The following is a 21,797-nucleotide window of genomic DNA, read 5'->3' as shown; positions in this document are numbered from 1 at the left end:
AAATAAGAAAACAATATGAAGCTCCTAACGCAAAGGGATAATCTCCTTAACATACATGGAGTTTCAAGAACTCTGAAGAACAAGACCAAGAACCCAATAAAATATGGGATACTATATAAACAATAAGGCCACAACAGAGGAAATAGAATTGGCTCTTAAATGTATAAAAAACTTGCTCAACCTCACTCAAAATCAGAGAAATGCAAGTCAAAACTATCTTGAGACATCACCTTTCACCTATCAGATTGGCAAACACCCAGAAGTTTGATTGCACATTTTGCTGGCAAGGCCGTGGGGAAACAAGTACTATTTAACATTGCTAGTGGAAGTGTAAATTGGTTCAGCCCTTTGAAAGGCAACTTGGCTGTATTTATCAAAATTTGAAATGTAAAATCCAGTAATCCCACTTGTGGGAATTAATACTGTAGATATACTTGCACAAGTGTAAAATGTCATGTGTGGACATTTGTAACATTGTTTAATAGCAAAAGATTGGAAACAAGTCAAATGTCTATCAGTGGGATTCTGATTGAATAAATTGTGATGCATTTATCCAAGGGAATGCTATGCCACATTAAACATAAGCATGTTTACTCTGTACTGATATGCATGTAAGTCTCATCACGTCTGTCCTCTTTTCAAGACCCTCCAATGGCTGTCTGTTGCTCTGAGGGTAAATCCTAAAATACTTAACACTTGTTTACATGGTCCTACACCATCTGGCTGTCCTGTCTCTCTGACTTCATATGACATTCTACATCTCACTTTCTCTGTTTCAGCCACATTGTCCCCTTTGCTGTTCCTCAAATATGCTAGGCATGGTGCCTCCTTAAGACCTTTGCACTAGATTCTTCTGCCTGGATCACCATACTCTCCAAATAATCCCAATGCTCACTTACTCCCTTACCACGATCAAGTCTTTGCTCACACATCACTGTCTCAAGAAAGCCGCCCCTGGCCGCTCCATTCTAAATTAGAATTACCCCGACATTCCCAACGCCCATTCTCTTGCTCAGTGTGTTCAACTGCTCTTATTATGTCCTAACTCAACACAGAATTCTCTTGCTTAGTATGTTTATTTTCTGCCTAATGTGCCCCCACCCCAGATACAAATACCAAGGGACAGAAACTTTTATAAGCTTGTCCCCTCCTGTGTCACCAACATACACAATAGTCCATGGCGTGAAGTAGGTCTTCAACAGGTGTTTGTTTTCAAACAAATGAATTAATGAACATACAATGTGGAAAGGACTATAAAGTGTATATATATTTAAGTGAAGAAGTAAGGCGAAGCCAAGTTATTGTTCTGCGTATAGTAATTTTTTTTTTTTTTTTTTTTTTTTTTTTTCACTCTTATCGCCCAGGCTAGAGTGCAATGATGTGATCTCGGCTCACTGCAACCTCTGCCTCTTGGGTTCAAGCAATTCTCCTGCCTCAGCCTCCCAGGTAGCTGGGATTACAGGCGCCCGCTGCCACACCCAACTGATTTTTGTATTTTTAGTAGAGACGGATTTCACCATGTTGGCCAGGCTGGTCTCGAACTCCTGACCTCAGGTGATCCACCTGCCTCAGCCTCCCAAAGTGCTGGGATTACAGATGTGAGCCCCTGCACTTGGTCCTGCCTATAGTATTTTTAAGAAATAAAGAAAAAGAGTAAGAATGTATTTAGGCCAAAAGAAACCTGGAAGTCTATGGAGAAAACTATTATCAGTGGTTACCTGGAGGGAGATGCATGGACTGGGCATATGGGGAAGAGTGGTAGAAAGGAGACTGTGGTACATGTACTTTTATATAAATTATCTAAATGTACTACTTATTCAAAACATTAAATTATCAAAAGAAAAAAAAAAGCTGATGTCAGCTCCCAAAGATTGTCATTCAGTAGTTCTGAGTAGGGATCGGGAAATCTGCATTTTCAACAAGCTCCCCCGCCTTTCCATCCCTTCCTGGGTGGGGTAGATCACCATCAAAAATCACTGTCACCACTACCTCACCTGACCCCAAAACGCCACAAAACATGTAACATTGGGGTAGTTCTCATTTGGAGCACAAGCAAATGGGCAGGCACATCGCAGAAACAAAAGGCAGAGCTTTCCATAACATTTGACACCACTAATAGCTGCCACCCAAAAGGTAGCCTACTTGTGTGGAAGAACAGCAGAAACTTCATCTACCCTTCAGTTTCGTCCCCACAAACAAGCAGGACCACTAAAAGGAGTGTCCTGTCTGTCTAAGACATTTATATATGTTGGGTGTTTCGACGAAATTTCAGACTTCTAAAACATTCATAGGTTTAGCGAAAGTAGTGGGAGGGGCTGCCTCAGATTTCTGAGCTCATGGTGATCATATACTGAAACCCTCCAAATGTTTCCTTCTACTTTCACCCGGGCATTTTAATTAATAAAATGTCCCTCCTAACTCACAGAGGAAAGATCTTTCTAACAACCCTTGCTGGAGATGACAAAGGTAGTAAGGACCTGAAATGTGTCTTAGTAAGACTCACCCAACAGGGCCACCCTGCTTCACTGTGATGCCTTTCAGATGAACAGAAGTATTCGGCTCTTGTTATTCAATGACCCTAATAAAATTTTACAACTGAAGTGTAGAGGAAAAAAAATAAATAAAAAGATCTAATGACATACAAGAAGAGACTGAACCTGCCAACCCCAGAATATTTTCAGTCTGAAAAGTAACCTCGTCCTTATTAAGTTTACATTGATTCCCAAAGAGGGGAAAATTTAATAAGGAAGAAAAAAATTCAGTATTTCGTGACTCACCACTTCCTCAGGATAATAAATATGAACTAAAGATATAGACACTGAACGCTTTTAACATTTTATTTTCACTTAAAAAATAATGTTTGCACTATCTCTATTATCTACCTCTCCAGATGATTCTATTTCCGGAACACACTTTTTGATATGGTTTCTAATTCAAAAATCTGTCACATCTTTGATATTTCATAGGCTCCACTAAAATTAATAGCTTCATGGGTCCTTTTTGAGTTTCTTCCCTAAATTTTCAAACAGTTTGTGGTCTCTTTCTCAGACTGGCCAATGACAAGCAGTTCTGGGACTGGAGGATGGAAGTAGTGAAATAATCCTTAAAATTGTGTAAAAATTAAGCACTGTCTGCCAGTGGGTTTAGAGTTGGCAACAGATAGGTCTTTATTAAATGGTTGGTTTTGTTTCTCCTATTGTTTCTCCCTAATATCCGTCTGTGTGGTAACTGAGTCACTATGACATAATGCCTCAGAGAAAGACTGCAGGACAACCAGACGTACACATGTTCATCCCTCAATGAGTCGCAACCTTGGGTCTGTTCCCTAGACATCGGTGGAAAGACTTGATTAATGGCAGACTTGTTCAACATAAAAAAGAACAAAGACCAGATTTATTCTTGGCATTCCTTTTCCTAGGGGCTTTATTTGTAATGGGGTAATTAATTTATGGCTTCGCAGTAAGGCGGCATCAGAGGAGCAATTTAACTCACAAGAGGTAACGGAGATGGAGAGTACAACTGAAAGATACCTTGTGTGGAAGGCTATAAAAGGAACCCCAAGCTGGACGTTGATTTCTTTTATCAGTAATACAAATTCATTACTAGCTGCCTCTTGGATTTCCCCCTTGAGAGCTGCAACGTTTCCTAAACGAACAGAGGTCTTTAGGGAATGCCTGAAACCAAGGCTGAATGGGGCGTGGCTTTAGAAATCGCGGGTGGAACTTGCCTGTTACCTTCTTGCCATCTCCCCGCCCCTGGGCAATGCAAAAGCCGTCCTAAGTGCGATAAGGGCATGGAGTGAGGGGAGTTATTTCTGGACATTAGCAGCATTCCTCCCCAGGACACACCCTCTCCCCCTCCCCAGCAGCCGGGCTCTCTGACACACTCCGCGCACACGCGCCCCTCGGCGAGACGCGGCGCACTCGCGCGCTGCAAACTGGTGGCCTCTCACCGAGCCTGAGTCGTGGCCACTGCGCCGCCAGGAGGCTTCCCGGGAGCCGGCGGGGCCCAGGACACGTCTCGAGCGCAGCCGGCGAGGGGCCGGCCTTTCGGCAGCGCGGCTGCCGGTTAATTTTCTTCGTTGCATTCTGCAAACTAGATCGCATTCAGAGCCCAGAAGTTACAAGCTGGGAATAAGCGAGATCTGAAAGACCCCCAAGAGGAGCTTGTTTGGGAGTGGGGGCAGACGGCATTTTGTGCCCAACTGGTAAGTGGCAGCATTAAATCTACGTAAACATGCAGGAAATAAAGCTTTGCAGCGTTTCCAGGCAGTGGCATGCAAGTACTCATGCGAAGAGTACTGTTTGGGGTGTTTAGTTGTAGTGGACTCAGAATACCGTGTTCCACCAAGGTTTTCCTAATCCCTCTTCGGACTCCTCTTTGGGTGGGGGCTGGCGGGGGCGGGTCCTGCTCCGCGGGACTTTTCTGTTGTTAGAGTTGGGGTGGGGGAGGGGAGAAAGGCGTGAGGTTGAATAATCTTTCCTACCCCCTCACCTTTTTTTTTTTTTCATTAAAAAATTGATACTTTCAGAGAAGTTTCTCTTTCATGTGTTTAACTTGCCTGCAGAGGTTTGAGCCCAATGTGTTTGTATTTTTTCTAATTACTTTGTAATCGGCTCCATCCTCGGTTGAAATAGAAGGAAACTTTCACAAAGCAATCAATTTCTGACAGCCTAAGAGCTGCTCGGTTGCTGAATGAGGTCTAGCTGGAAACGCTTTGTTTCTTTCTCACAAGGTTTTGGTGATTTTTCCCATGAGAAATCTGGGCGTTTTCACACCTGTTGCTCTTCAGTTGCCTCAAAATTGTTTGCTTGTTTGTTTTCTTGGGTTTCACTTGATTGCAGTTCTTTGTCTAACAAAATCCAATGCTACTTTCCCGGTTCTCCTTCTCTCCCTTTGGACGGGGTCCCTGTTGTTAGCATTCAGTTGGCTGTGGTTCTTAGGGAACAAGTGGCAGGCAGAATACAATAGGGAAGAATGCATTCCTGATGACTCCTCTACCATGGAAAGACTGAAAAACTGACATTCTCCATTAGTTTTTATGGAAAGCATTGCTGACACTTTTATAAATATTCAATTTTGGTGAGTTCCTGAAATTATTTAATCCAGAAGTAACAGCATGACTTTTACAGAGAGAGTTCCCCTAACCTATTTGCATTACAAGCATAGATACCCTGGCACCTGAACACCCCCAGGATGCTGAAGTCACCTTTCCCTTCACTGGCAGGTAGGCTACTGACAAGAAAAGGGGTGATGGAATGTGAGGAGAGGGGCAGCGGGGGAAGCCCCCTGAGAAGGGGGCTGTCCTCCAAGGACCAGCATGTTTTCAGCTTTCTGATGATTAAGAAAATCATCATGATATTGGAATGTAATTTAACATCCTAGTAGGTTAAGTTGAATTCCTGTCCAAATGATGAAGAAGACTTTCTATCAGCCCTTCTCACACTTCCAAGTGGAGCTCAATGGAATGCTTGTTTATTTCTGTTGCCGATAAATCCATGGGAAATCTCTGCTGAACCCAGCAATTTTAAAAAAGCAAGTTCCATCTTATAATTGCCCATATAATGGCAAACAGGTTATTTTCAGTAACCCAAGACTCTTACATTTCCCCCTACGGTTGTTACAGAGGTTACATGAAGATGTTATGAGCATGCATTTGAGCTTACCCACCCCCAACTGAAATGGAAAGTTATCCTTGGGTGTCTGATGGAAAAGATTGTTGCCAGATACCTTAGGAAGCTATAAAATAACATGTTTCTGAAAAGATCATAGCTAGTAGACATGAGTATCTATAACTATTATATAATTTTTCATTGTTCCTTTAGGAAAGAGACCTACTTTGATCACTATAGTGTTTACATTTGTTGTTTGTTTTATGGTTTTGCTGAGTCTTTTTTCTTTTCTTTTTGCTATTGAAAGTCTCCCTTCATTTAAATGAAATCACAGACTAGAAATAGCAATGATTGCTCTCTAGGGCTAAAATTACAAACTACAGGAGACTTTTTAGGCACATCCCTCTTGTCTCATGGAAGGTTCTGCAGAGTTTTCTTTAAAACTCCCACTTAAGCAATTATTGTAAGATGATGTTTACTCTCTAAAATAACATTTTTATTTGGACAATTTTTTCCATCAAGCTTTAATCGTACTTTGCCAATGTATGTTGAACTTTGTTTCTCTGAGATGCCTAAAGGCACATCCAATACATTTACCATCCCTTCAAAGTCTGTATACTTAGCTCTTTGAGCAGTTTCTTTAAAAAAATAATAATAAATAAACAAAAGCTCCAATGGCACTTGCAGAAGACAAGACTGGGTCCTCTGATGTGATGGCAGATGGCAGTCGCATGAGCTTTGTTTATGCCCAGAACAAGCTCGGTGTCTCTTAAATTAATCATGGATTGAATAATTCATTTCTCACACCTTGGGCTGCACCTAATCTTCGGCTATACGTTTAAAGATAGGTTATGATTGAGGTCTGGTTCACTTGGACGTCCTTTCAAAGCCTATCAAATGATTTCACAGCTGGGTCATTTCTCATCGTAACACATATTATAAAATGTAATGACATAAACTTCGAGCTCTCCTGGCTTTTCCATTTCCAGGACGGACTTCAGTGACCTTCCCATTTGTTGGTCGGCCCCAAAGATGGTGGGGCTAATGGATACAGTGGTTTTTCTGTAAATGTAATTAAACGTGCCTCTGCCAGCTGCCTGTGGTATTTGGGAATGTTTTTGTAAGAAAAGCTGTTCTTCGACTTTATCTGCCCAGTGTGGTTTGTGGCATGTTGTGCTATTCTGCAGCCTTGCAGTTTTTTTTCCTGAATGATTGGGCTATGATGTCATGTGCTATCTCAGCGCGGAACCTTTTCAAGGCTTTGCTGGGGTCTGTGTGCCTGAGCGAGGGGAGTGAAGGCTCCCTCAGAGCACACTTGGTAGCGACTCCCCGTCTACTCTAGCACATTCCATCGCCTGGAGACCAAAGCCACCAAATGACTTGCGGTCAGGGTGATTTGGGGCTGGTTAGAGATGATTTAAAAGGAAGGTTATGGGCATATGAAGTATAGGGTAAAGAAAATATATTTTACTACTTTATTGAGACCACATGGCTCCAACTTGAACTTTTTTTTTTAAACATGGAAATTGTTGGCTGAACTAGCTCTCAGTGTTTTTTCCCTTTTTTTCTTTTTTATTACTCTGAGCGAAGAGCTGTACTCCCTATTTATTATATGCTTGACCTCCCCATTATTTCTGAAAGTTTGAAAAACTTTTTATGTTTAAAGAAAACAGGAAAACGTAGGATTTGTCTGTTGTTCTCTTCAAGGGCCAATACCATTGCCAGAGAAGAGACCCAATTCTCTCCAATAACGGAAAGAAGGTTTCTTTCTCATGTCAAGCTTGGGAAGCCATCAGTTACGAAAGAGACAAGGGCCAGTCTTCCCAGGGTACCCCAGGGCCACAGCATATCAGCACTGGCAGTGCATCCATGTCGCTTGTTGACTGGGAGAGATGGTTTTGCTCAACCTCCTAAGGGTTCAGTATACCCTGTGATGAATAATGGGGCCAAATAAAGTATGGTCGATCTTTTCCAATGCCAGAATGGTGATGATAGGGCTCAGAGACCAGGGGCTCCTTCTCATTAGTGGTCCATGGGAACACATAACATTTGGGTGCAACACTTCATTTGTGAGACTAAGCAGCCATCTCCTGCCTCTCCTATGTGGGCTACCACAAATTGGCACAGTAAACCACCTATTACCACTGAACAGGTTCCCAAATCTCTGTCCAGCATGAACTTAAAGTATCTATTATCACTTCACTCTGTGGCTCCAGTTCATCCTATTTCAATCCTCAAGGCATATGCCATAGTCTAATAGTCCATTACAAGCTATCAAATAGCCAGCTCCAACTTGCAGTTTGGTGTTATGACACTAGCTAGAGAAGTGCCATGGAAAGCGTGCTTGTGAGCATGCCCAGTCCCTTGGCAGCCATCAACCCGGGGTCTGAGGGCCATGACTGTGATGTAATGGAAGGCTGCATGAGATCTTCCCACCAACCCTTCATAGTTGCTGGTCTGTGATCCATCTGAGCCAGCCTGGATTCCTACAGTTTGAGTCTGTGTGTGTGTCCAGGGATTTAAAGGAAAACATGTGGAGACCAAATTAGTGTGTACCTGATGAGAAAATCTTATAGAATTGGAAAAATGTCAAGAAGGCAACATTGTATGATGGAAATCAAACTACATTGGAATTGAGGATCCTGGTTTTGCCACTATGTGACCTTGAACCAGCTATTTAATAATGCAGCATTGATAAAACACTATTATGTTGGATCATTTCCTTCCTAAATATGACATGTGATCATCAGAACCACATTTGGAAGCAGGTGGGGCAGGTGGCGTTATTTCCATTCTGCAAGTACGGAAACTGGAGCTCTAGAGGTTACTGACTTGCTCAAGGTCACAAAGCATGTGAGTGATAGAGTTTGACCTCAAACTCAGAACTTCTGCCAGACACGGTGGCTCATAGGCATCTGCCTGTAATCGCAATATTTTGAGAGGCCAAGGCAGGAAGACCACTTGAGGCCAGGAGTTTTGACACCTGCCTGGGCAACATAGTGAGACCCCATCCCTTCAAAAAATAAAATTAGCCCAGTGTGATGGTGTGTACCTGTAGTCCTAGCTGCCTAGGAGGCAGAGACGAGAAGATCGCTTGAGCCCAGAAATTCGAGGCTGCAATGAACTACTATTGTGTCACTGTGCTCCAGCCTGAGTGACAGAATGAGATTGTCCCAGAAGATAAACCAAAAACCCAGAACTTCTAACTTCAAGTCTCATGATCTGTCCACTGTAGCAAGCAGCCCCCACAATTCTCAACCTCTATAGAACTCACTCTCCTCATTTGCAAAAATGAGACATTTGGCCCAGAAAATTACAGGCCATTCCAGCTGAAAATTCTGTGTCTGATGAATCACCGGCTGGAAGGGACTTTAAGAAATCACTTAGTCATATTCCTTGCTTCTAGAAGGACTCTATCTAAACTATTTTGAAAAGAAAATATCAGCCCTTTTCTTACAGTCCTAGTGCAGAAAAGAGCCCCAGAGAGTGTCCAAGGGCATTTGGGAATGAGAAGGAGACGAGGAGCTACAGGGCCAGTGCTCAGCAGGGTGATCCATCTCTTGGACTCGGAAGCAGTGAGTCTTGCCTCACTGGATGTGAATGTTCAGCCCTGAGATCAATATCTGAAGTAGGAGAGGAGAGTCACAAGCATGCTTTGTTGGTTAGAAAGAATTCTGTAAGAGAGATCAGAAAACTGGTAACTCTGTGAAGAGGAAAAAAAGAGCTAAGTGACTCAGTAATGATCTTAAAGTTTATTAAGGACTCCTAGAGAGTGTGATGACTATAAATCAGTGGTAATGTTTCTGTTTAAAGATAGAAATGGCAGAATCCTGTTCATTCAGCAGGTGTGACAAGCAGAAAGCTGTGCTGATCTAGACTTACTTTGCTTGTATTGGGGTTGGTGGCAGAATGGGAATGAAAGGGGCTTTGCCCTGAAGACGGTGCCTGGGAGCCCCACTCCAGTCTTCCCTTCTCTCTCAGCACAGGTCTCAGCAGGCTGGTGTACCAGTTAGTGTCTAGTAACCTTTCTAGAACAAGGAACTACCAGTAGACAACTACCAGCAAGCACATCAAGTTGCAAGTTCAGTCTCACATTGCTCTGCTAACCTGGTTATAATTTTAAAAACTAATCTGTCTCCATGTTCTTCCTAAGTCACCCCATGAAATCGATGTTACTTTTTATTAAAAAAAAAAAAAAAAAGAAAAGCAGTGACTGAGATTAGAAGACAAGTAATTATCAGTGATTATCACAACTCTACAACTTACTGAGCTTGGACAAGGCATTTCCTACTCTGGGTCTTGATTTCTCATCTGTGAAATGGGCTAACAATAGCCATTTCAAAGTTAAATATTTCTGAGGATTAGCCAGGCGCGGTGGCTCATGCCTGTAATCCTAGCACTTTGGGAGGCTAAGGCAGGTGGATCACTTGTGGTCAGGAGTTTGAGACTAGCCTGGCTAACATGGTGAAACCCCATCTGTACTAAAAATACAAAAATTAGTCGGGCATGGTGGTGAGTACCTGTAATCTCAGCTACCCGGTTGGCTGAGACAGGAGAATCACTTGAACCTGGGAGGTAGAGGTGGCAGTAAGCCAAGATTACGCCTCTGCACTCCAGCCTAAGTAACAGAGTGAGAATCCATCTTAAAAAAAAAAAAATTCTGAGGATCAAATGGGGGAACACAGATGAGCATGCTATGTAACAGTTTGCATCATTATTAATAGGAGTCCAATTTCAGGCTTTTCTATAAACCACAAGGTCACAGATGTTTCTTTTTATTCTGCCTTAATTCCATTCCCAAGCCAAAATCAGAATCACAGCAGTTTATCCTCACTTACTATGTGTCAGGCACATAATCACCTTTAATCCTCACAAAAATATTATGAAGTAGATATATTACCCCTATTTTATTATCTGGAAACTATGTTCTAACAAAGATAAGCATCTTACCCAAGATCACATGGCTACTAAGTAACAGAGGCAAAATGGAAACCAAGTCTGTCTCACCACAAAGCTGTGCTTTGAGACCTTCAGGACTCTGAAGAACTGGGGCCCTGTCCTACCTGAGTACAGCCCCAGTCCTCTTGGTTTCAGTTTTCAGTTGATCTGGCAGGCCTTCAAGGGGGTCTCCTCAGCTGTTCTGAGTCTAGATCAGGTCGTTTGCTTAGTTCCTTAGCTAAAGCTTCATCTTAATCCATAGTTTAGTTCATTCTGGCGGCTATAATGAAGTACCATAAACTGGATACACTATAAACAACAGAAGTTTATTGCTCACAGTTCTGAAGGCTGAAAAGTCCAAAGTGAAGGTGCCGGTAGATTGTGTTTGGTGAGGGTCCACTTTCTGGTTCATAGATGCGCCTTCTTGCTGTGATCTCACATATTGGAAGAACTAACGAGCTCCCCGGGGCCTATTTTATAGGCGCACTAATCCCATTCATGAGGCTCTACCCTCATAACCTAATCACCTCCCAGAAGGCCCCACTTCCTAAATACCATATGAATTGGGGGTGGGGGGGGCGCAGTGGGGCATAAACATCCAGACCATAGCAATCAGCTTACCCCGATTCAACTCCACCGCCTCCTCTCCTTTTCCTGTCCTTATTCCTGGGTGGCTTGCTGACCCCTCTCACGTTCCTCTCTCACTCCACACATTCCTCTTTGGAAGATCCTACGTTCTCTTTCCCACCTTTCTCTCAGAAGCAGATACTTCCCCGTAAGGATCTTGTAGCTCTCCCCAGTTTTCCCAGCCCATGACATCAGCCCATCAAACCTAGATCAAATGCCAGTTTCCCCAGCATGTTTACTGTTTTTCCTTTCACTGGAAATACATTTTAGCATGTAAAATACAGCCTCTATATTACTTCTGAATATCACAGAATGTGAATTTTCAAAACTGAAAACCACGGAAGTCATTGGTCAGTTGCCTTTATTTTTTAGATGAGGAAACTGAGGCCCAGATAAGTTAATTTACTGCCCACAATTATAGCTGTAGGCCAGAACTGGAGCTGATTCCAAATGCAGTCAGTATTGTTGCCAAAATAGTTTAAACTGGGCATGTTATTGTGTCCGCATCCTCCAGTCTGGTGTGGCTCCTTGGTAAAAGTTTGGAAAGGAGTTTCGCCCTTGCCACAAGAGCCTGATTGGACTCTGACTGTGAATCATAAGAAATGTCTTCTTTTACTTAACATACTTCTTTTCTGCTGAACTTAAACCTGTTCACTCCTCAATAGGCTACAAAGAACTATTGGCCACTCATTTTTTTTTTTTTTTTTTTTTTAGATGGAGTCTCGCTCTATTGCCCAGGCTGGAGTGCAGTGGCGCGATCTTGGCTCACTGCAAGCTCCACCTCCCAGGTTCACACCATTCTCCTGCCTCAGCCTCCCAAGGAGCTGAGACTACAGGCACCCACCACCATGCCCAGCTAATTTTTTGTATGTTTTAGTAGAGACAGGTTTCACCATGTTAGCCAAGATGGTCTCAATCTCCTGACCTCGTGATCCACCCGCCTTGGCCTCCCAAAGTGCTGGGATTACAGGCGTGAGCCACTGCACCCAGCCTGCCACTCAACTTTAATTCATGGCCAAGAAGAGTTAAGTCTCCCCTTAGCTTGCCTGTCTTTTAGGTTAAATAATAGCAGATCTTTTTGCTTTTTCTCACAGTTCTTGTTCTCCAACAATTTCATCATCTTTATTTCTATCTGTTGAACTATATCCAAGTGCTCCATGCCTCTCAAACTGTGAAGTCCAGAAGTGGACAAAGAAGTCTCATGAAGGTATGAGAGAGTGACGATGACCTCACAGTTCCTTCAAACTGTGCTTCAGTTGGTGCGGCCAACTTTCACGCTCATGTTTCAAGAGATAGCCGAGCCTCATTGGCTCATGTTCAGCGTATTATCCTCATTTGGCTGGACACTGCTTAGCCTGTGTTTGTGATAATGATCGTTTCCTCCATGCAGCATCCAGAACTTTTCCGATTGAGCTTTTTTCCCTTTGTTCCTGACTACTACTCCAATTCATCAACTCATTTGGGACTCTAATCCTTTCTTTCACCTCTTAATTCTTAACCCCAGCTACTGTCTCAAGTAGCTTAGCACATTAAAAGTCCCTGGAATTCACCCCTGAGACTTCTGGCCCCTCAAAACACTTCTCCTTCATGGCTCCAGGATTGGATAAAGCCAGTAGTCCATCTCCCAGTACAGACAAGGCACTCACACAGGGTTATAAGTTCTGGATAAAATTAGAGATCACCGGAGAGCCTTCCAAGAGGCATGAAGCTAAGGATCATTACATGGGTAGATTCAGAGATAACTGACCACACTCAGACCTAACTTGGGTATGATGGTGGGAGTCTCCAAGATTTTCCTTTGGCTCAGAAATGTGATAATTATGAACATTTGCATTTATAAACCACTTATCTCCATTAGCGTAAGCTACACTTATAATGATATTACATTACCCCAGTTTACAGATGAAGAAATTAAGGGTCAGTGAGGTTAAGGTCACACAGCCAAGATTAGAACTCATGTTTCCTGTCTTTAAATTCCTTGAACTTTCCTGTTCAGCAGGTTTTCAAAATATTAGAATTCCTAAAAATTCCATGTGTGACTTGGGTAGGGTGCCTTTGAAAAATAGAGATTCCAGGCTGGGCTCAGTGGCTCATGCCTGTAATCCTAGCACTTTGGGAGGCCGAGGTGGGCGGATCACGAGGTCACGAGATCGAGACCATCCTAGCTAACACAGTGAAACCCCATCTCTACTAAAAATACAAAATATTAGCCGGGCGTGGCGGCATGTGCCTGTAGTCCCAGCTACTCGGGAGGCTGAGGCAGGAGAATGGCATGAACCCAGGAGGCAGAGCTTGTAGTGAACCGAGATTGCGCCACTGTACTCCAGCCTGGGTGACAGAGCGAGACTCCATCTCAAAAAAAAAAAAAAAAAAAAAATAGAGATTCTAGGGCCCTGGCTTTAAGACAGATATACTGATTGCTTAAGTCTGAGTGGAGCCCTGAGATCTGCGTTTTAATAAGCACAGCAGAGGGTTTTGAGTAAATCTCTGCAGGCCATACTTGAAGAAACCCTCTCCCAAACTATGCTGTCTAGGCCAGGCCCTTTAAATGCTACAGATCTACCTTTGCCGAGATAAAGCTGGCACATAAAAACCAGCCACAGAAACCTCCTGATCCAGACAGTAGCTCAGAGGGCTCCCTGAGGACCCTAACCCAGGACTGTGGTGCTCATAGCCTGCCACCAACCCTGGTTCAGTCCTGTTTTTATCCTCTTCAGTTTTGCTGACTGGTTGAACTCCCCTCTTTTGAGTACTCTGCTTTGACTTCCCACTCGGGTCTTAGATATGCTCTCACCCCTGATTATGTCGGCGTCGGCTGCTCCAGATCAGAAAGCCTGTCTCCCTAAGGCCTTTCCAGATGCAGCTGTAAAATGGATCTGAAACCTGACTCATGAGAGAGAATCTGAAGACTTTATCTGGGGAACTTTCTAATCCCGTGCACCCCAGCTGGGCAACATTTACAAACTGCTCTGAGGAAAAGCTTCACAGCCAGTTTCCCCAGAGAGGCATCGTGGTTCTTGCAGTCCTACTAAACTAAGTTTACAATCTATTGTTCCTGAACAACCAGATACTCCAGGAGGGGCAGATAGATGACTAGGGAATGGGCAGGCACAATGAGTGTTGATTGGGCATGCACAGTACACAGGCGCTGCACTGATTCCTTTTCATGAGTTGTGTCTTCTTCTCCTTTCACCCATAAGGAGCACAGCCAGGCTGGTTTCACCTGGTGCCTGCCGTCTACTCTCAGGGCACTTAGGGATTGTGTGTGCCTTAGATGACAAACACAGCCCTGCTACCTGCACATCCCTCAGTCTTTCAGGATCACAAAATCTGCAAGTGATCCCTGGCTGGATTCTCTTATGTGTGTTTTATCAAGGAACAAGTGGAGCCCTGATGAAAAAAGTTTTTAGACTCAAAGCAGACTAACAGAATGGTTGAACATTGACATGGGACACAGCCGAACTCCCAGTCTTGGTAGACACGTTCCACTCACTGTCTCTTCTCTATTCCCTTTTCCAAGTGCAGGAATCTTCTTTTTTATTTTTATTTATTTATTTATTTATTTTTGAGACAGAGTTTCACTGTTTTGCCCAGGCTGGAGTGAAGTGGTGCGATCTTGGCTCACTGCAGCCTCTGCCTCCTGAGTTCAAGCGATTCTTCTGCCTCAGCCTCCCGAGTAGCTGGCATTATAGGTGCCTGCCACCACGCCCAGCTAATTTTTGTATTTTTAATAGAGATAAGTTTTCGCCATGTTGGCCAGGCTGGTCTTGAACTCCTGACCTCAGGTGATCCACCCACCTCGGTCTCCCAAAGTGCTGGGATTACAGATGTGAGCCACCACGCCTGGCAGGCATCTTCTACTCAATAGGCTTGACTCTTCCTGCACTTTTTCAGAAGCAAATCCAACTTGTGATAGCAGGGCAGCACACAATAACATATGCTGGCAGCAAATCCCAACACAGTGCCAAGAAACTGTGCTTTTCCTGTACCTTGGTCTCTACTCTCTTGTGACAATCTGAAGAGAAATTCCCAAACATAAGTCTCCTGAGTGATTGTCAGGTATATATCTTGCCTTATTGTTAGCAGATGTGAAAGCTCTTTGAGAAGACAGCAAAGTATTTGGAGCTGGAGGAAAAGGGGTGTTTGGAGCCTTGTTAGAGACCAGCTGTAGAGCCTTAGAATGTTCTCTATGTAGGAAGGCTTACATTGTGCTGAAAGAAACAGTTGCCTGTTGGGTTATAACTTGGCGAGTTATGTAATGATACAAATGTTGGACGACTTGTTAAAGGATCTGACAGCATTATGGCAAAATTCTACACCCTATCCTTAATTAGATCAAGTTAAACTAAAAGGGAAAAGCAGTCTGGTTTGCTAACCACAGTGGAAGTATTGCTTTCGGGTGGAATTCATATCCGGATTGCGTTGTCTGACTTGAGGATAATACACAGGAAGCAATTTGGAGTTTTTCTTTCCTTTGGTTTTGATATTTCAGTTACAAGGAACTTGAAGTCTAGGAACTAACTTTGCAATGTTAACAGTTATCACAGCCAGCTAGCCAAAATGTCCCTGTTTAAGATCTTGCTGTTTATCATAACACGAAGTATGCTCTGTGCCGTGTATGCCTTCCAATACACATGTGTTAGTAATTACTACCAATATAAGCATCTACCCAGCCATTAATCAAGGCACCCAACACCTCCTGCCAATGTACTTTGAAACTTTATCTGCTGAAAAAGCAAAATTTCCCTCTGCTAATGAACACTTTTAGGAAAGCAGGCTGGTTAAGAGTGTCTGAAGCATTCGAGTGACAGCTCCAGTGAACTCCCATTTGTGATCGCAGGTGACCTAGCAAAAACTGCGAAATATAAGCACATTTCTACGTTTTAGTTTCTCCTGAAGATTATCTGTTTAATAATAGCAGTTGGCCTTTACTGAGCCCTGATCAAAAGTCTCTTAACATTTTTTTTCTCCTTTAATAATCCCAGGACATAAGGTCTGTTAATATCCCTACTTCCTGGTTAGGAAACTGAAGCTCAGAGAGGCTAAGTAGTTAGTGAAAATTCATTCATGGAGGAAATGACAGAGCCAGGGTACTAATGCTGGTATGCCTGACTCCGGAACCCGTGCTTCTTGGAGTCCGTTCTTCTTTCAAAACCACTTGGTGCCTCCAAAGAGAAAAATAGTTTGGTAATTAGTCCCATTTGCTTCCAGGGATGAAGAGGAACTCTTTGGATGTTGATATCTTTTTTTTTTTTTTTAATGGAGTCTCACTCTTGTCATCCAGGCTGGAGGGCAGTGGTACGATCTTGGCTGTCTGCAACCTCCGCCTCCCGGGTTCAAGTGATTCTCCTGCCTCAGCCTCCCAAGTAGCTGGGATTACAGGCGCCTGCCACCACACCTGGCTAATTTTTGTATTTTTAGTAGAGACGGGGTTTCAACATGTTGGCCAGGCTGGTCTCGAACTCCTGACCTCAACTAATCCTCCCGCCTAGGCCTCCCAAAGTGCTGGGATTACAGGCGTGAGCCACTGTGCCTGGCCGGATGTTGATATCTTTCAAACATTTGTTGAGGACTGACCTTGTCCCAAGGGGTTAGACAGACCGTATCACTGAATCCACCCAATAAACAAGTAAGGTAACTTGTAGCATCTCTGTTTTACTGTCAAGTAACCACCTGTTCTGTCCCATCATCCAGCGTTGCCCCTGTGGCCCGAAGGTTGACCAACTTTCTGTTTAAGTGGAGTATGTAAATAGGACCAAAAAGCCATGTGGTAGTTGTAGGAGAGAGGGCACAGCAATGGAAGCCCAAAAACGTGGTTCTCATCCCAGACACCATCATTCATGATAATTCTCTTTATCTCCTCTGTACCTGTGTTCCTTTTTCGTGCCTATAGTATTTCCTATAACTAAATTGGAAGTGTTATCTGAAGTTTCATGAAAATAGCATATGCATCAGAAATAGGGAGATATCGGCCAGGTGCAGTGGCTCACGCCTATAATCCCAGCACTTTGGGAGGCCAAGGCAGGCAGATCACTGGAGGTCAGAAGTTTGAGACCAGCCTGGCCGATATGGTGAAACCCTGTTTCTACTAAAAACACAAAAATTAGCCAAGCATGGTGGTAGGTGCCTATCATCCCAGCTACTCGGGAAGCTGAGGCATGAGAATTGCTTGAACGCAGGAGGTGGAGGTTGCAGTGAGCTGAAATTGTGCTAGTGCACTCCAGCCTGGGTGACAGTGTGAGACTCAGTCTCAAAAAAAAAAAAAAAAAAAAAGGCAAAAGATACTTTTTCTAATTCTGGATCTTCCACTAAATATCAGTATTCAAATTATGTAAACTTTCTGACCCTCAGTATCCCAATCTGTAAAATGAAGGCAATAGTACCCAGCTCTAAATGTTATTGTAAAGATTAGATAACACCTATGGTGTGTGCAGCACAGTACCTGGTATGCATCAGTAGTAGTGCCCTTTACATGTCGCTTCTGTCCCTCTTCTCAACTCCCCACCTCGCCATCCATATTAGTAAGTAGTGCTTACAATACAGATAAGATGGGGTGTTTGTGAACAGCCTTGTGCCATCCACAGTGTCACTTATCGGGCTGCAATAATATGTAGTGGTTAAACTCTTTGAATCCCTTTAAGTAGACTGATGAAGTTGAAATCCCTGTTCCATCATTTCCTGTGTGACTGTGGCACAGTTATTGAATCTCCCTGGGCCTCAGTTTCTTCTTGCTTTAAAATGGGTCTAACAGTAGTACTTCTCTCGTGGGGTTTCTGAGAGGGCTGAGTTCGTTATATACTACATTCACTTAGAAAATACCTGGCCAAGAGTGAACACTCATTCGATGTTAGCTGCCATTATTATTATTTATTTATTTATCTCTGTGACCTCTTGTAAGCTTATTAAAGGAGCTGTGCAGAGTGAGACCATGAAACAGATTTTCTAGTGCAAACCGGGCCGCTCACAGGGGGCTCGTGCAGTCTGAGTGCTGACCTTGGCCCCATTAGCACTGTTCTCTAACCAGCTCAGGCACGGGGCTGTAATGAGGATTATTGAAGTAACATATGGAAAACTCTTAGAGTTAGCTCTTGGGAGAGGAAAAAGGCACTAAATAAATACAAGGAATTATTAAAAACCAGGAGACGACCTCACAGGGATGCTGAGCCTTGTGTGTTATTTGCTATTCTAAGAAGAAACTGGGGCAAGAAGCCAACTTCATCACCAGGTGACAAAGTGGTCTCCTGGCTGCTGTTCAAGGGACGGCAGCATGCAGCGTCACCTCAGCAGATCCCAGGCCATCACAGTCTCTTCCTGGCTGCAGGAAGCTCAGCTTTCCCACGAAAAAGAAGGGCTGGGTCCCATGCCAGATGCTATGCCTACTCCCTCCCATATCTTGTGCCCAAATACCCCTCCTTTGAGGAGAGCTGGGAGGTGGTATTCTAAGTGAGAACCTACCAAGTAGAATATTGATGGTAAATTCCCTCTGGTACTAGTGCAGATGACTTAGGGGCCACCAGCAATCTGCTTCCACAGCAGGACTCCAGTCCTAGACTGGGCCAAGCCGGGGCTTCATTGCCAAGCCTTAACAAGTATGTGGAGAGCACACAGCTCTGTAATTCTAGAGATAGCAGTCCATCAGTCACTACTTACAACTTTACCACCCACCCCTGTGACATTCCTCTCTCCAGAACCAATCCTAACGCTAACATGAAATATACTTAAAGTGGTCTCCAGATATCACTTGTGAAATGGTGTACAGGAGGCATCCAAGAATGAATCAAGATCTGGCCCACAGCCACCACACAGCTTGGGGCCTCTGGTTTCCCCCTGATATCACTGGCATAAGATTAATTTCTATGGCTCCAAGCAATGATTGCAGAAACATCCTATTTCTCTTTGCTACAAAATAAAGAATATCTTAGCCATGATGTCTTACACTATAAAGTCTTAGAAGATAAGGATAGTGTCTAAGTCTCATCACTCAAGAATATAGCACTTCATGACATGTACCTTTATTTATACTTTTCTGGTAACAATATAGTTTTAAAATACTGATGGCCTTTCCAAATAATGGTATAAATATGATATCTCAATCCTCAAAACTACCAACAAATTTAAGGTATCTATAACACATACGACCAATACTTATGCATAAATATTATAAAAACATGGCCTACCTTGCAATGTGCATAGCAAAATATAGTTTGGAAAAGAGAAAACATAATTAAAAATTCCGCCACTCAAAATTAAAAATAGTTCTCTTTCCTTCTTCCATCAGTTTCAAAGATACTACGTTAACCATCAACTACGAAAGAGACCAAACATTTCAGCAGCCTTTGAAACCTAGAAGAAGTCCTTACAAATGTAAAGATTAGAGAGTAGAATATTTCCGCTGGCATTTAAGATTTTTGAAGGGTCTAGTTAGGATCTAGTGAGTTCTTCAGAAAGGTTAGGCTGACTATAAAGACAACACTGCAAAATACAGAAGATTCTCTAGCTCACTTACTACAATGGAATGTGTTTTTTCCTAGAGATCAGGATTAATTATTAAAATATTTAAAGCCAAAGATGTTTCTAAGTCTGCTAGGAAGACAAATCATAACAGTAGATCCCAATCATAAGCCTATGTGTAAAACAATCTCTTAAAAAAGAGGTGGCATGCGACCGGGCGTGGTGGCTCATGCCTGTAATCCCAGCACTTTGGGAGGCCAAGGCAGGCGGATCACCTGAGGTCAGGAGTTCGAGACCAGCCTGGCCAACATGGTGCAACCCCATCTCTACTAAAAATACAAAAATTAGCTGGGCGTGGTAGCGCACATCTGTAATCCCAGCTACTCCAGAGGCTGAGACAGGAGAATAGCTTGAACCCTGGAGGCAGAGGTTGCAGTGAGCAGAGACTGCGCCGTTGCATTCCAGCCTGGGTGACAGAGTGCAACTCTGTCTCAAAAAAAGAAAAAAGAAGGAGCATGCATATTTAAAAGTAGTAAAGTAGTTGCAAAGAAAGTCTTGGCAGTTTTCCAGAGCTCCCTTCATGTAATCACTCTATTACAGTGCACCCCTCAAGTTGAAAAGTTCCCATTTATTTAACATTTTTTAAAAGAATTAAATATTTTCCTTATTTATCCAATTTGCAAACGTAAAACAAAGCTGCATCATTTCTCCTTTTTCCGCATCCTTCTTTCCGTCCACTAAGGTAGTTCTGGGGCTGTTGAGAGCTTCTGAAGGTGATTTGATGTGAACTCCCTCCTGACTTCTGGTTTGTCTGCTTCTTATAAAGAGCTAGTATGCTCCAGAGAGCACCAGAGGCAGTTCTTACCCAGCAATCCCACAAGCGATTTTCTTCTGCTTTTCTTACTCACCAGAGCCCTCCTGGGGTTTCAGACAAAGAAGCTGAGCAGTTTGCAGTAGCTACTAGAGAGAGAGGTTCATAATGGAATAGCAGCTTCAGGTTTTTAATCCGTCATTAGAAATAGTTGTTTTACAACTTGGGAGAGAAAAAATAGAAATCTATGGCATAATGAAGGGGAAAAAAATGGGTCATGTTACTGTAGAGATAGACTCAAATTCTACATTATGTCATAAGTGAAAGCTTTTTTGGCCCATATGGGTGTAAATTAATAAGAGAGAATGCTGTCAGTGAAGCAAGGGTAAGTACTTTGCCTGGAGAGTAAGAGACCGGCCAGTTAGTCCTAATAAATCCAAGGGTTTGGGGAGCCTCTTTTGAGATAGGTGGTGCATTGCTCATTACTAGAGAATCTCTTGGCATGAGTACTTTTGTACCAAGCATCTGCTTTTAAGGTCTCTTCATGAATGTTCTTCTTATGTGCTGATATCTTTATTCTTACACAAACTTGGCGGAAGGCACTGTTGTTGCATCATAAATTACCTCACTGTATTCTACAGCTACCCTACCTAATATGCGCCAATCACTCTTACTGTATTTTGTTTTCTTCATAACATTTCCCCATCTGAAATTATTTTATTCATGTGGTATAGTTTTAGTGCTTATTATCTCTCTCACCCTGCTCCCGTCACGTCACCGTCACCACTGGAGTAAAAGCTTCCTGTGAGGAGACACCTTATCATCCTCTCCTATCTATTCAAGTTTCCGTTTTGTGTCGTAATTAGCTTCCCTCTTCTCCCAGCAAGGTTTTCAAGTTCCAACCCAAAGACTGCTTAAGGAATGGAGCTTAGACTTCTTTTACTTCTTCAAGAGTCACTTCATGGATAAAAAGCATCCTGTTCTTGGGACTTTGACTCAGCAGAGCCAAGAACTTTCCTATAAGCTATTGCTTGGTTGTTAAGGAAACACAACAGAATACCACCCTGACGTGTCACATTCTACATGCGCTCATTTATAATACAGTGTGATATTTTTCACCTCCTATCTGCAGCAAGGTGAGATAATCGCTGGCTGGTGTGAGTTTTTTTTAGCATCGCTTTGCATCAATAGACCTAGTTTTCAGACAACTTAAGTTTATGAAACAATTGCTAACATTTGTTTTGTTTAATCAGATTCAATTTGATTCTTATTAAGACCATGTTTTTAGAAAGCCCCCAATGGCCCTCATAATGGTGGGATGTTTCATAAACAAAGGCCAATATTATGAACACATTAAT

The 21,797-nt window shown here is 43.0% G+C and overlaps 1 protein-coding gene across 4 annotated transcripts in view; it reads left to right on the top strand.

Moving 5' to 3' along the window:
- Positions 1 to 21,797, top strand: part of PALLD (palladin, cytoskeletal associated protein) — a 434,025-nt gene that overhangs the window by 129,708 nt on the left and 282,520 nt on the right. The window contains exon 1 of one of the 4 annotated variants that reach the window (XM_023228760.3): positions 3,883 to 4,207. The exons of the other annotated variants lie outside the window; for them this stretch is intronic. The gene's annotated coding sequence lies outside the window, so the exon portion shown is untranslated. Of the gene's footprint in view, positions 1 to 3,882; positions 4,208 to 21,797 lie in introns of those variants that run through there. 4 annotated transcript variants of the gene reach the window in all.

The sequence above is a fragment of the Piliocolobus tephrosceles genome, chromosome 3, assembly GCF_002776525.5.
Source record: "Piliocolobus tephrosceles isolate RC106 chromosome 3, ASM277652v3, whole genome shotgun sequence".
NCBI lineage: Eukaryota > Metazoa > Chordata > Mammalia > Primates > Cercopithecidae > Piliocolobus > Piliocolobus tephrosceles.
The sequence above is the reverse complement of the archived record's forward strand: the minus strand, read 5'-3'. Positions and strand labels throughout refer to the sequence as shown.